The sequence below is a fragment of the Eptatretus burgeri genome, chromosome 8 (assembly GCF_056783735.1).
Source record: "Eptatretus burgeri isolate ZD-2024b chromosome 8, Ebu_testis_v1, whole genome shotgun sequence".
Lineage (NCBI taxonomy): Eukaryota > Metazoa > Chordata > Myxini > Myxiniformes > Myxinidae > Eptatretus > Eptatretus burgeri.
The window spans coordinates 81,074,259-81,090,214 of NC_140968.1; the positions used below are offsets into that span (position 1 = coordinate 81,074,259).

The 15,956-nt window shown below is 44.0% G+C and overlaps 1 protein-coding gene and 1 long non-coding RNA gene across 7 annotated transcripts in view; one reads left to right on the forward strand and one right to left on the reverse strand.

The window, feature by feature from the left end:
• The window catches only part of LOC147022149 (uncharacterized), a 62,187-nt gene extending 48,580 nt beyond the window's left edge, over positions 1-13,607 (forward strand). Inside the window, exon 3 of the long non-coding RNA XR_015061084.1 lies at positions 10,547-13,607. This is a non-coding gene — a long non-coding RNA (uncharacterized LOC147022149). The remainder of the gene's footprint in view (positions 1-10,546) is intronic.
• Positions 1-15,956, reverse strand: part of ADCY1 (adenylate cyclase 1) — a 290,414-nt gene that overhangs the window by 218,979 nt on the left and 55,479 nt on the right. The window lies entirely within an intron of this gene.

Consider the following 15,956-nt stretch of genomic DNA (forward strand, 5'->3'; position numbering starts at 1 on the left):
CTTGAAAGTTGATGCAAACAAATCTGACAGGTGTCCCAACTTTCGTTGATTAGTTACACACCCTCTGTCTGTATAAAAGCAGTGTTGGAACAAACTGTGTTGCTACACCATCTGAAGCATTATTTGGACAATATTGCACTGCAGGAAGTAGTATATTGCAATCATAATGGTGAGAAAAAGACAATTAACAAAGGAAGACAAGACAGATCATTATAACCCTTAAAAGTGTAGGTCTTTCCTTTGGAGAAATTGCAAAAGAAGCCAAGGTGTCAGTGAGTACATTTTCCAACACCATCAAAAGGCACTTGGAAACTGGAGGAAACTTTAACAGGAAGAGGTCTGGCTGACCCAAAGCCACAACGCAATCAGAAGACAAGTTTCTGAGAGTCAACAGCTTGCGTAATAGGTGGCTCACAGGACAGCAGCTTCAAGAACAGCTTAACACTGGTCGAAGTAAGGAAGTCTCAGTTTCAACTGTGAAGAGAAGACTTCGAGCTGCAGGTTTGACAGGTCAAGTAGCTATAAGAAAGCCATTGCTAAGATGGCAAAATAAGAAAAAGAGGCTTGCCTGGGCCATGAAGGACCGCCAGTGGACTCCTGAAAACTGGAAGAAGGTCTTGTGGACCAATGAATCAAAATTTGAAATCTTCAGTTCATCATGCAGGGTTTTTGTACGCCGTCGAGTTGGCGAAAGGATGGTTCCTCAGTGTGCGACACCAACTGTCAAACATGGAGGAGGAAGCGTGATGATCTGGGGCTCTTTTGCTGGATCTGGGGCTCTATAGTAGATGCAATGGTGATCATGAATGTAGCATTTGCTCCAGAAAATGGTCGTGTTGTGGCAAATCCGGTGGGCAACACAGCGCACATTCAGGGTATGCCTGGCTTATCAAAGAGCCACCCAAATTCAACAGATTAAAATCCTAGATCAATTGTCCTATGCTGAGGCAGTTTTGAAAGTTGCCAAGACCAAAACAACAACAAATGACGGTATTCGCAAACCCATTCCGAGGGGTTTGGTTAAAGCTCCTACCATATCGGTGGGAGTCCAAACTGAGACTAAAGACGTTGAGTGCCAGACAGAAAGAGGCTCAACCAATACGAACTTGTACATATCAAAATCGGCTTTCATCACTTTTATTTCCGAATGTATCGACTGTGCAACTCTAATTACAGGCAGAACTGATAAAATCCAGTCACATTCGCAGCCCGAAGGAGACCTTCACTCTGGTTAATTTCTACAACCCCTGCCATCCACTGAATGTTCATCCTCTGCAGGAGGTTTTAAGCAGGTGTGACAGGCCAACCCTCTGGTGCGGTGATTTTAACAGTCACAACACCCTTTGGGGGTTTCAAACATATGGATAGGAATGGAGCATGTATTTAGAACATGATGGAAGAGTTTGACTTCCAAATGATGGGAGCAGGACTTCTGTTAATCCATCCTCAGGGCAGTCATCTCTCCTTCATCTCACAATTGTTTCCGCTTCCCTAGTAGGAAGGTGTGAATGGTGGGTCCTCCCAGACAGCTTGGGTCGGGTAACAACCTCCTGCCGGTGGTCACCTAACTCAAATTGGAAAGCGAAAATGGCGATATGGACAGACCCCCTTCATGGAATCTTTCCAAGGCCAACTGAGCAAAATTTTCTGGGCATTGCTCTGAGGTCATCAAACCTGAGCTAGCTCACAATAATATTTACACCTTTAATCGTAACTTTGTCAATGCCATATACCGCATTGCTCAGGAGTCTATCCTTATTTGTAAAACTTCGGTTGGTCAGAAAATTAAAGTCCCCTGGTGGAATGATGAGTGCAAACTGGCCATCTGGGCCAGGAGGGCTGCCTTTAAAAGAGTTAGAAAATCTCTGCTGCCCCAAGACACTATTGAGTTCAAAAGGAGAAGAGCCCAAGCTCAGTGGGTAATTCGATGTGTTTCGACAGTTTATTGGCACTCCTTTTGCTCATCAATCAATCCAAATGCCTCTCTCCACTCTGTCTGGAGAAGGGCTAAAAGCATGCATGGAAGCAAATATGGAGGGAGATCCATCTCCTTACTTGCCAGCAACAATGGGTTACTCTACTAAAACCAGGACAAGGCTGCTACCTTATAAGTCAATTTCTCCAATCTTGCAGGAGATGCGCTATTTGGTTTGGAGTCCAACGAAGATAAGCATCATTTTGCCAGCCAGCATAAAGCTATTATCTGTGATGTTAGTCCGGCTTGCTCCCCGCTTAACCTGGACTTCTCGCTGTGAGAAATCAAGTTTTATCTCATTAACACGGCTAATTGGAGGGGCACGGTCATCGACGAGTGTTGGATTCCTGCCCACATGGGCATTGGGGGCAATGAAGTGTGCGACCAGGCAGCCAAATGCCCTCTAAGGTTGGATTTCATAACCCCAGTTCCAGGGAATGGTAGAACTCTGATGTAATTAGTCACAAAGTCAACAATGTATGGCAATCTTGGTGAGAGTTCTCCAACAAGGGGAGGTGGTGCCACAAGGTGCACCCTTTGGTCGAATCCTCTGGCTCGTTTCCACGGCTCCTGTGAAGGGACCAGCCAACCTTATCTCGGCTTAAACTCGGGCACTGTTTTCCAAACGTCTATCTTCACAAGATAGGGTGTCACCCCACGGGACTGTGTGAATGGTGTAAGGTTTCCGAGGATTTGGATCATGTTTTTTCTCTCTGCCCTCGGTACGATGAGCCCAGATCACGTCAACTGCATTCTGTCCATGTCATGGGGATCACGTGGTCAGGCCTGCCAGATGCATTTTGCCTTCTGAGTCAGAAGCACCCTCGATTCTGTCGAAGTTTTAAAATTAATTAAAGAAATGGGGCTAACCATGTAAGACTCCAGTATCCATATCCAAGGTGTTCAGGGAAGAAGAAGAAAAAGGAGAAGAAAAAGAAGAAGAAAAAGAAAAAGAAAAAGAAAAAGAAAAAGAAAAAGAAAAAGAAAAAGAAAAAGAAAAAGAAGAAGAAGAAGAAGAAGAAGAAGGAGAAAAAGGAGAGGGAAGAAGGAGAAGTAGAAGAAGAAGGAGAAGAAGGAGAAGGAGAAGGAGAAGAAGAAGAAGTTTTAGTGGTAGTTCCATTGAAATGATGTTTTACAGGAACGCATCGATGATGTAAATACCTGGAAGTGCCTGCATGTAGGTGTGTGTGTGTGTGTGTGTGTGTGTGTGTGTGTGTGTGTGTGTGTGTGTGTGTGTGTGTGTGTGTGTGTGTGTGTGTGTGTGTGTGTGTGTGTGTGAGAGAGAAATCGAGCCACCTTTGGTGGCAGGCAGGATTACAAATTGTTTGCCTATATATTTTTCATAATATTAGAGAACCTTCTTAAAATTATGATATGGAGTACGACATGTTGTGTTCAATAAAATTTCTTTCAAAAATGAAAAAATTTATCAAGTGCATTTCCAAGACTGCACTGCAGCACATTGTCCACTGAAGGTGGGCTGAGACGGGTACTCCCACCTGGAGGAAGGAGGGGGGAGTACCTGATGATAACTCCAATTACCTCAATTGTGACTCCCGTTCCACACCCTCTGCAAACACCAAACTGATCTTTGCCAAGATATTGTTCCACTTTTGTTCCACCGTCTTGTGAGTAATCTGAGCATAATCTTTGAGGAGTGGTGATTCAGACTGATTGTATGGACCTCATCAAATGTGCTCACATTTGTTTTCTTTTCTGGAGGTATCATGATTATATTCAAGAAGTTGTCTGGCCATTCCCATTTCAACAGATGGTTCGTTTTGTTGATATTTTCTTGCAAACGAAAAGGGCTATACAGTGTTAGAAATTGAGTGAATGAAGTTTCATCCAGTATACCTTTTGATTTTGAGGAATATAAAGGACATGGCAACATTGAACCACCCTCGTAGTGGTTACATAGTACTGCAATTGCATAGCATGGACAATTGAATGCAATAATAGGAAGCAATAATTGATAAATCTTGAACTGCACTACTGCCATTCAGCTGTACCAATATTTCATATCAAAAGGCCACAAAGACAGCTTCCTGAGATGTCATTTGGTTGTTGAATGATCACCTTCATTGGTGCTCTGGTAAAGCAATGTAGTGGCAGCTATAGGCACAGCATTCCGATGCTGGATTAATCATCACTGCCCTCATGATGACCGCTTTCGCTCAACGTGGATTTCTTTTGGTGCATCGAAGCACCCACAATTCCTGCTGCAGTGACAATTCTAAATATAAGTTCAGTGGATTAAGTGAATCAGAACCACTCGGAAAATGCACGATGGGAATAACACAGATGAGATGTTCTGTGCATGCCCCAAGGCATAAGAACATGCTTCGGTGCATCCAGCTTATGTTACGGAAGGGTAAGACTGTACACATCTGCACTCAGGTAACCACAACCGTGATGCAAACTTTGTTTAAATATTTTACAATGCACAAAGGTTCATTCCCTCCGAGACAGGCATATCAGTTTGTCCACATCTATCAAATTTCACCTGTACATTCCCATCAACATAACAGGCCTTCAGCACAAGGTTCTATTTTGCTTTCAGCTGCTAAAGAGGATGTGAATGTTTCATGCAGATCAATTATCACTTATTCGTGTCATTTAAGAGGTCTCGTGTACCATACTCTGTTACAGAGCATCGGTGGTGTGACCGAAGCAGATTCTTGGCAAGATTAGTTAGACGGCGGTGGTTTGCCATTACCATCCAAGTCGTAGTTAGGACAGAAATTTGTAATTTGTTCAGGGTGCCAGCGATAGCTTCGCGAAGGACACCATGAGGTCTTTAACATCTACTAAATAATCCCGGCAGATGGGACGCCCGGTTTGACGCACATCCAAAGTACGGCACAGACATTGATAAATCACCCTACATGTGAAACACCGGGATGACAGTTTATAGCTGGGTCGGGATTCAAACTCAGGAAAAACAGCTTCGAGGCAGTGTGCGTACCTCCAGGCCATTCTGCCAGCCCATTTTAGAGGTAAAATGATTTTTTTTTTTCCTAGATTGTAAAATTCCTCGGAAGCTTATTGGCATAATCTGCCAACTAACTTATTATTGGCTATCTACCGAGACAGCAAATGGCTCGTTTTGACTGTTAATAACTCCAATTATTCTCATTTATACAACAAAAAGTTGCTTGTATCTCACTTGTAAAAAAAAAAGTGCCATCAATTAGTGAGAACAATGGCAACACAATTTTTCCACCAAATGTTCTCACTGACGACCTGAGCACAGGTATGAAATGTGGCTCGACTTGTATTATTCCAACTTTGCCTCATCACAATAAATCAGTTGCACTTCATCATGACAATGTTTCGAATAGAACACCAGTGGCAATTAGCTAAGGCAGGACAACTGCAGAGACCAAAAATATACCAATGGTGTGCCATTGTCTTTAAACGGTAGGGAGCACCGTGTTATTAGTATAAACGATAGAGGCTCAGCGGTCCAATTCTTGCTTGCAGTAATAAAGCCATAAGTTTGAATGCCAGCCAGCATGAAATCCTATCCACAGGCAAATGGAGCAAAAGCCGAATGGTAACAAGGGAGGAAAGGCTGGAAGAGTTGGACAGGAATAAAGAAGATATGTACATGGCAAACAACTTTCACGAAATCGATATAACATTTATATTTCTCAACAACATTTAAATAAACCTTTCAAAATGTACATATTTGAATGCTTTGTAATTAATTTTTCTTCTTCCTTCTCTCTTCCCTTAATAAAGAGTGAGGAAAAGGTACCAAGCGTCTGCTCTGTCTTGAACACAACACTCCTGCACTTCCCTCTGTCCTCAACCAACTCTCTCCATTCACCAACCAACCCCAACTTGCTGATATCCCTCCTCACACAATCTTCCCATCTCAACCACGAGCTACCTCTTTTCTTGCTCCCTTGCTTCCTCAACCTATCTGCCCTCTTTGCCATTCTCTCTTCCTTGATCCACAAGTGCCAAGCCCACTTCACCCAGCTTTTTACCAATCTCCCCTTCAATCTCATCTGCACACCAATGTCCTCCCTCAGTTTTTGTTTTTTTTAATATACATTGACGAGGCTCTTATGAAACCTAACACACAGAATGCACAACAAGGGGGGCAGGAGACAAGAGAGACGGGAGAGGGAAGCACAAAACAGTGTGGAAAAGAGACATGAGCAGAATTCTGGAAGGGAGAAGGATGGGGTGGGGTACACGGAGTAAACAAGATGGACACTACAGGAACTTTCAGGAAAGAAAGCAGGGAATTTGAAGGAGGTGGGTTTGGGGTGGATTAATGGGGGTAGAAAAGACTGAGGTTTTGGATGGGGGAAGATAAGAGATGGTGGTGAACAGCTGTTTTGAAGACCTGGAGGGAAGAGTGGGATTGAGGAGAGTGTGGGAGTTTGTTCCAAAGGCGGGGAAAAAAGAGGAATGAAAGAGTGAAGGTGAGCAGTGATTCGTGATTTTGATAGTTTTACCAGAAGGGGGTTGCTGGTGGACCTTGAGCGCCCTGTGGGAATATGGGGGGTACAAATTGCAGACAGAGTGATGGGGGGGGAGACTGGAGAGGAGACGGCAGAAGATAGAAAGACCACCGACCTGCCTGCAGTGAGAGAGTGAGAAGCCAAAAGACTCATCGCCACGGGAGATACCAATGATCCTAAATGCCTTGGTTTCCACAGCGTGAAGTTGAGAAAGGTGAGCGATGGGAGCACCAGCCCTGAGGGAAGAGCAGTGCTCTATCAGGCTGCAGATGAAAGCTTTGTATGTGGTCAAGAGCTCAGGTGGGCCAAGGAAGGACTTTGCACGATGGAGTCGTCAACTGCCTTTGGAGGCCAGTTTGGAAATGTGGCTTTCCCAGGAAAGATCATGGCAGATAGTGAGACCCAGAAGCTTGAATGAAAGGACCTCTTCCAGAGCATTGTTGGCAAAGTAGATGGGGGCAGGAGGGGGGGGGGGTTGGGTTCCAGAGACTTGGTGAGAGTGTGAGATTTGTCAGGAAGGAAAGACATGTTCCATGTGTTGGACCAGTTTGTGATTTTATTCAGATTTTCAGAGAGTGAAGAAGCTGCTGCTTGCTGATCTGAGGGATGACAGATGGTACCGCAGGCAGAGGGTGGAGTCATCAGCAAAGAGATAAAGAAGATTTTGTAGAGAGTCGGAGAGATCATTGATGAAAACCAGAAAAAGAACAGGGCCCAGAATGTTGCTTTGAGGAACTCCAGCCTGGACAGGAAGAGGGGATGAGAGAACTCCATATAGGGCCACACGTTGGCTGCGACAGGAGAGGAAGTCTGCAAGCCATGAGTGGAGATGGCCTTGGATACCATAGGAAGAGAGTTTGGTGAGCAGGGCAGGGTGCCAGACCATATCAAAAGTACACGATATGTCTAGGGATATAGCTCTTTTTTCATGTCTGGCATTGAGGACCTACATCCATTGTTGGGAGAGTAGAAGCAGCATACCCAGGGTGGAGTGACCTTGTCTGGATCAAAATTGATGATTGGAAATCAAGCCAATGGAGAAGAGGAAGGATTTAATGTGGAAAGCGATGATTGATTCCATAACCTTGCTGATGATTGGGAGAAGGCTGATTGGTCTGCAGTTGCAGTGATCTGTTTTTGCACCTTTTTATGCAGGGCAGTGATGTTTGCTGATATCCAAGCAGATGGCAGATGACCTTCAGCAAATGAGAGGGTACACAGAAAAGAGAGCGGGTAAGCAAGAGCAGAACACCAGGTTTTTAGGACATGTGGGCTGATGCCGTCTGGACAGGTTGCCGAATCTGAGTCAAGGTTTGACAGCAAGCTCTCCACTTTGTCAGAAGAAAAGGACAGAGTCCAGGGACAGCCGTGTGTGACTCGGTAAGTTGGGTACAGAAAGCGATGGGTTTTAGACACAAGATTAAGATACAAACATGTAGTTTAGGCATTCAGTCTTTTCATGTCTGGTATCAGCTGTGCGGCCATTTGAGGTAAGGGAAGGGATGGAGAGGGAACATACACCAGAAACAGACTTAACTCGATGCCACCAGGATTTGGAGGAGGGAGAGAGGTTTGAGAGTTCAGACTTAAGATTAGAAAGATGTTTTCTGGTTTTCTGGCTTTCCTGAGGGTGGACACACACTTGCTCCAAGCTTCATGGAAGGAAATGAGATTACCATCAGTTGGATATGCTTTCTATAAGGCAAAGACAAGTTGTTTCAGGACAACTGCTTCACCGCAAGCTTCAGTGTACCATGGGCAGGAAGAAGGGTAGGACAACTGAAGATGAGAGGGGATAAATCTGTGCATGAGGGAGAGCAAGTTTCGTTGAAAGAATTCCCAAGCCAAGTTGATGTTGGAGGAAGTAGAGATGGAAGACCAGTATAGAAGTTTGATGGCTGCTTGAAGACCCTATCAGTCAGCCTGAGTGAAATACCAGACTTGACAGTGCTGAGGTGGTTCTCTAATCACAGTCTACTTTGACAAGCACGTGGTTGGAGGTACATACATATATATATAATTATATATATATATATATATATATATATATATATATATATATACATACATATATATACATATATATATATATACATATATATAATTATATATATATATATGTATATATATATATATATATATATATATATATATATATATATATATATATATATATATATATATATAAAACAGTTCATCCATCCTCATTATATCCACCATCTTCACTCCTACAACTCTCCTAACCCAATTGTTCTCACTGACCTGCAGCCTCTGTTGTTTCTGTCAGTGCCGTAATCTCCAGACTGTAAAGGTGGGCTGGCATTACACAAGACACTGGAACTTTCCCTTTCAATTTCCTTGATATTTCTGTCTGCCATCAATCCTTCCACCCTCCAATCCAGCATTTGCACCTACCTGCATACTCTTCTGCACCTCTGCCTCTGACCTTTCATCCCCAGTCACTGTTCCCTCCAGATACTCAAACCTATTTCCCTGCCTGATCTCCTTCCCCTCTCACCTGATATCTGATATTCATTTATTTTCTCTGCTGCCTGACCCACATCACCTCAGTCTTCTCCATACTCATCTTCAGTTAATGTGTTCAGATTTCTTCCTTCCACCTCCCCAGTACCTCCTGCTTCTCCCGCTTACCCTCGGCCACAACAGCCAGATCCTCCCCAGAATACGTTTAATTTCTACCCTTCTGCAAACCAGCTCCATCACCATGATAAACATGAATGGGCTGAGAGAGAGCTTCCATTTCTCAACCCGATGTTCACGCTGAACTCCTCAGACATTTTCGGACCAACCAAAACTCTTCCGTTCGTTCTCTCATGCATACATACCTTCCACCAACTTAATGCCTGCCTAGGGCACTCCCATCCATCTCAGTGTTGTGATCACCATCTCTCGGGACAATGTCATTGGCCTTCTCAAGATCCACAAATCCCAATTCCATTTCATCTTGCATTGCCAACCTCTACTCCACCAACTGCCTCAACATGAACATCCCATCCATTGTCCCTCTACCTTTTCTCAACCCCTGCTCTGCTTCTCCTATCTCCCAAGGTGGGAGATTTTCACTATCTCTCAGGTGGGGGGGGGGTGATGCCCAGGACCTGACCCTGGGTAACCCCAGCACATATGCAAAATTGAGTGGAGATTGGCCTGGCATTTAAAAAAATTATTTTCTATGATTTTCTGATGTGGATGCACTATCATCACTATTTTTTCACGATCATCACTATCTCTCAGGTGGGGGGTTGATGCCCAGAACCTGACCCTGGGTAACCCCAGCACATATGAAAAATTTAGTGGAGATTGGCCTGGCGTTTAAAAAAAAAATTTTTCTATGATTTCCTGATGTGGATGCACAAACGTATGGAGAATTGCCTTGTGAGGGAGGGTTGTACCTATGACCTGACCCTGTGCGCCCCCAGAAGATATGCAAAATTTTGTGTAGATATGGCCGAGCCATACAGCTGGAAATAATGTCAAGGCTCAACAAAACATTGTCATTCAAACTAAGGCATCTCCGATGTGATAAGTGATGAAAAAGAAGTGAATACATTTCACAAATATTTAATATATTAGATTCGTAATATTTCTCCATGATCGAGAGAACGCATAATGCAAAATTTCTTGCAGGTATAAAAAGGAAATGTTCACACAAGATTGCTGGATCATTTATGGAGTATCATAATAATTGAGGTTTCAAGCCATTCTGTGCGTATTTGGTGGATCAACAGCAGTTATCTTGGGGAGATTGCCTTTAAGCAGAGGCTAGTGTTAGCTGGTACTCTGCCTTGACTACCACTGTGAAAGCAATGGAAACAATGAGGGCATAGTCCTGCTCAGGTGGTGTTGACTTGTATTTCAACGAGGACGGTGCACACAAATTATACACGTCAGTAGTTCATGATTGTCGTGGACTTTTTTAATCTTATAAAAGGCAAAAGTAATGGTTCACTGTTGAACTGTTTGGGCTCGCAGGATAGCTTAGAGGTACATGCACTCGCTTTTGAGCTGTCTTGCCTGCGTTTGAATATCTACTGCGATATAAACTCTTACCCTTGTGTTTCGCATGCAGAGAAAGACATCAATAAGCTACCTTACACCACATCTTTGAGGCCACTTGGGACTGGGCAGTGCTGCATCAAATTATGTTCAAGACCAATGCAATTGGTTTTAGGAAGGGTGTTGAGTGACGGAGTCACCTACTCGAATACCAATGCTGATTCGGGCTTCATTGAAGCGATCATGCGACATCATCAATGGTGACATCATCATACTACTTGATTTGGGAGAGGAAGGAGAAAACAATGGCTGACATTCCCAAGTCTGTGCAGGTAAGGAGTTTGTCTCAGTGCTAGCAAACCACTCAAATGCAGCTATTAGTTCAGCCATGGATGGAGTCTGTAGTGTCAGCTAAGTTGTGTGTAATGTCACACGAAAAAAGTACGCGTGACGTATCATTTCTTGGCGCCCGGGTATGAGGTGAATATCACACTCACACAGTCACTTTTACGGTCACTGCCGGCCCGATCCGAAGTGGCTCAAAATATGTCATGTTAATCAGCCTAATACGTGCAGCGTCCATCAAAATTACATGAAGCTGGAGGATTTTGTTTGTCAGCACTGGTTGTTAGCATATGTTAAAGATCTCACCTGTGTAATGGAGGTGTGTCATGAAGTTTCTTGTGAAGAAAGAGATCAAACCAGCTGACATTCACAAGAGACTATCCGGACAATTTTATGATGCATGTCTTTCACATAGTTGTCTGTTTAAATTATATTGAGTTTTTTTTAAAAGGCTGGGAACTGCTGAACGACCTTGAACATATTCACATGCAACCAACTGCAGCTGTCACTCAAGTAAAAATCAAATGTGTTGTGTAGCTCATTTTAAACAATTTCTGCATATACTATATGTGAAAATTGGAGTACAACTGGATGTCATTGTTGAAAGTGTGGAAACAATCATTCATTCTCACTGGAAATTCATTAAGGTTTGTGCAAGGTGTGAGCCAAAGTACTTCGACTCGACAAAACTTCAAAGGACCTGCAGGTACTCCAGTGAATATGGGTTTGGAAGTTCTCAATAATCCCCCATTCAGTCCAGATGTGTCACCGTGAGATCTTCATCTCTTTGGTATTCTCAAAGAACAATTGGGTGGCATTAAGTTTAGGATTGGGTGGCATTAAGTTTAGGAATGGTGATGACATCAAGACACATGTCCTGAAATTGCTGCACAACCATTCCAAAGATTTATACGCAGACAGCCTATAGGGGCTACCACATCGACAGAACATGCGTGTACTTGGAGCAGGGGAATACCTGAAGAAATAAGTGAAGTTTCATCAACTCACCTCTTCAATCTTATTTTCAAGAATAGAGTCCATATTAACTTTGACCTAGCCTCGGATAAAATGCATAGTTTGATTGCTTAAACATTTCACCATCTGTGAAATCATGAAACATTTGGTAAAATGATAAAAGTACACCCTTTAAGTGTTATATTTATGTAGCACTTTCGAGGATTAAGTTTGGAATAAATTAACAATATGAATACACAGTGTTCATGCTGAATGTTCCCAACACATTTAACAACGAATATTCTATGACTAGCAAATACCACCCGTCGCTTCGCTGATGGGAATACTACTGTAGGGGTGGGGGGGGGGAGTGAGGAGGAAGTGGGGGAAAGAGAGAGGGGGGAGAGTGAGAAGGAGGGGGAAATGGAGAGGAGGGAGGAAAGCAAGGAGGGGTGCGAGGAGGGAGGGAGAGTGAGCAGTGATGGGGGAAGGAAAGGCAGCGAGAGGTGAGAGGAAGGGAAGGCAGACGTGCGGTAAGCATAAATTACGATTCATACTGCCTCATAAAAATGTTTCTGCATCGAATAACAGTAAAGATGGAAACAACATAAATCATTTTTCTACTGGTTATACTATAAACACCGCCCAAAGGCAAACACCGCCCGGACACGTTCGGACACAAACACCACCCAGACACGTTTGGAGACAAACACCACCTGGACATGTTCGGAGACAAACACAGACACGAATGGAGACAAAAACAAACACTGTCCAGAGACAAACTCCGTCTGGACACGTCTGGAGACAAACAACGACACGTCCAGAGACAAGCACAGACACGAAGAAAGACAAAATCGAACACTGTCCAGAGACAAAACTCCATCTGGACAAGTGTGGAGACAACCACCGCCCGGACACGTTTGGAGACAAACTCCATTCGGACACATCCGGATACAAACTCCCAACCGGACAAGTCTGGAGACAAATCCCCCACCGGACATAACGACCATTCAGACACATATGGAGATAACCACGGTCCAGACATAACAACTGATGGGGGGGGGGGGAGGGGTAGGGGAGTTATAAGACAGAATATGTTATGCTTTGTGAACAAAACACACACACACACACACACACACACACACACACACACACACACACACACACACACACACACACACACACACACACACACACACACACACACACACACACTCGGCCGATATCGGCAATATTTGGGGAATTGGCAGGTTGGAGTCAGTGTGATTACCGACTACAGTACGTACTGCACACAACCCAAAAACCTTGAGTAGCTTTAACTGAAAAACGATGTCACATTTATATAGACATTTCAGGGAGATGATCACAAACATTATTCTTTATAAACAGCAGCTTGTGACAGATGGAAAAAAATTTGCTCGGTAATTTAGAAAATACATTAATACAGCAAACGGCTCAGAAATTGGACGTTATCAAATATATTTTGCTTTGAAACTCACAAAAAGAAACATATAACCTTTGTAAAGCAAATTCGTTAACCAAATGCTTAAGAAACAAGTGTGAAGACAAAGGAAAACCTGAAAGAACCTCCATAAGCAATGGGATGAAACTTTGCCACCATGGCACTCGTAACAGGCATGGCATGTCCACACACCCACAGCGAGTCCGTACAGATACAAATCTACCCTTATGTACCACGTCCGTGTGTGCTGTGTACGTCCAGTCGTGGCCAAAAATATTGGCACCCTTGCACTTTTTCAAGAAATGCACCATTTCTTCCAGAAAATTGGTGAAATTTAAAAATCTTTTGGAATCCACAAATGTATTTCATTGGTTTGCAGTGGAACAAAACAAAAAAAAAGCTGAAATAAATTCCTAAATCTTAGCTTATTCCACACAGAAATCCTAAAATGGCCTGCACAATACTCTTGGCACCTTTCAGAAGTTGTTAGAAAGAATTAGATTTCAAGCAGGTGATCCGCCTTTACTTTGGAATTGAACTCACCTGTGGTGAGAGTTGGAGGTGCCTGCAATATCAAAATCAATCATTCATTCAACCAGTTCAAATAGAGAAAAGGAGTCATTCTGCTGTTTTGTGTCACTGTGTGTACTACAATGAGCATGGAGAAAAGAAAGAAAACCAGAGAATTGTCTGAGGTGTTCAGACACAAGATTGCAGCCAAGCATGGACAATCTCAAGGCTACAATCAAGGTTACAAGTCCATCTCCAGAGACCTTGATCTTCCTGTGTCCACTGTACGCAATGTTATCAGGAAGTTTAAGGCCCATGGCACTAAAGCCAACCTCCCTGGATATGGCCGCAAGAGAAAACTTGATCGAAGATTGCAGCGAAGGATTGTTCGAATGGTGGAAAAAGCACCTCGATCAACTGCCAAAAAGATTCAAGCTGATCTTCAGACACAAGGTATGACAGCTTCAATTCACACCATCCGTCACCAACTCAATGAAAGGGGGTTCTATGGTAGGAGACCCAGGAGGACTCCACTGCTGAGAAAGACATAAAAAGCCCAACTGGAGTTTGCCAAATCACAACTAATAAAGCCAAAATCCTTCTGGGAGAATGTCCTGTGGACAGGTGAGACCAAATTAAAGCTTTTTGGTAAAGCACATCATCTCTATGACGATGTCGTCGGGTTGTCGGTGACTAAACCGTCTCCCCACCAAGTTTCTTGGTGAGGAGGGTGTATGATATGGACATCCAGCAGGATGAAGAAAAAAAACCTGTCAAAAGGTGGAGGAGCTCCTTGTGAGCCAAAGGCCATCCATATCTAGAGCTCAACTGTGTCTGCCGAAGTCCTCCTGCATTTGGGTTACTTTTTATTCAGAGGATGGTGGCAGGATTTGCACTCCGGCCACCGTAAAAGCCTTAATTCCACAAAACATATAAAAAGCAAAAATAAATCTGAAAACCCAACCTGTGGGAGAACCGACTGTGCAGTTGCCCTTCGCAGGGCAGCACACGGAATGACGGGATTGGGGCAAAGCCTTCGGGACCCTCAATTTTTGATGATAGGAGGGAAACCACGGGGTAACCTTCCCGGGTCAGATTGAGAGAGAGTGTGTCAGGTTGGTGCTGAGGAGTTGTCCACCAGACGGTGGTCTTCTTGGGTTAACCTGAGGCGGTCCCTTCGGGTGGGTGCCTGGAATGTCCTATCCCTAAGAGAGGATGATCACCTGTCTCTCATCATCTGAGCTCAAGCATTTGGACATCGGTATTGCGGCACTCTCTGAGGTTTGGAGATGGGATTGCGGCGAGATCATGGTGGGTGGTTACACCTACTATTGGTCTGGTCGCTCTGATTGTAACCATGCCCAAGAAGTTGCTGTAGATGTGTCCAATAAGCTGACTCCAATGATAATTGAGGTAACACCGATGAATGAGCATATTACGAGACTCAAGATTTGTCACTCCTTAGGTGTCATTTCCCTGGTCTCTGTATATGCTCCGACTGAGGCGAGTGATCTCACATTGAGGGACGCATTCTATGCCATGCTCTATTCTGTGGTTGATCAGTGCCCCAGGCAAGATACTCTTCAAGTCTTGGGAGATTTCAATGCAATGACTGGAACTGATAGGGATGGTTATGAGACATGTGTTGGTCCCCATTGGTCTGGAACTGTGAACCAGAATAGCACTAAGTTCCTTGACTTTGCAAGAAAGCATGGACATAGGGTGGCTAGTTCATGGTTTCAGTGCCCACAAGCTCATCGCTGGACTTGGTATTCCAATGCTGGCAGTGGAACAAAGGAGATTGACAATTGCTCGTTGATGGTCGCTGGAGGATGATCCAGAACTGCAGGGTCTACCGGAGTGCTCAGTTCCTCAATATTGACCACAGGCTTGTTGTAGCAACTCTGAAGTTGCAGCTTAATCAAGGAGAATGGTGCCATTCCAGCTGAAGCTGGGTTTTGGCAAGCTCAAGGATGAGAGGGTAGCTGAGGAGTTTACAAACAGGCTGAGTGGATTTTTTTTTTGGGGGGGGGGGGGGTCTCGGTGCTTTGGGAAATCCTGGAGAGTTGTGGAGTGCCTTCAAGACCACCATCCTTGATGTTACCGGAAGATGTCTTGGAACTCACCGGAGAGCGAAGAAGAATTTTGTCTCTTAAGGGACACTGGATACCATTGATCAGAGTCGCAGGGTCAGACTGAATGACAGAGCTGA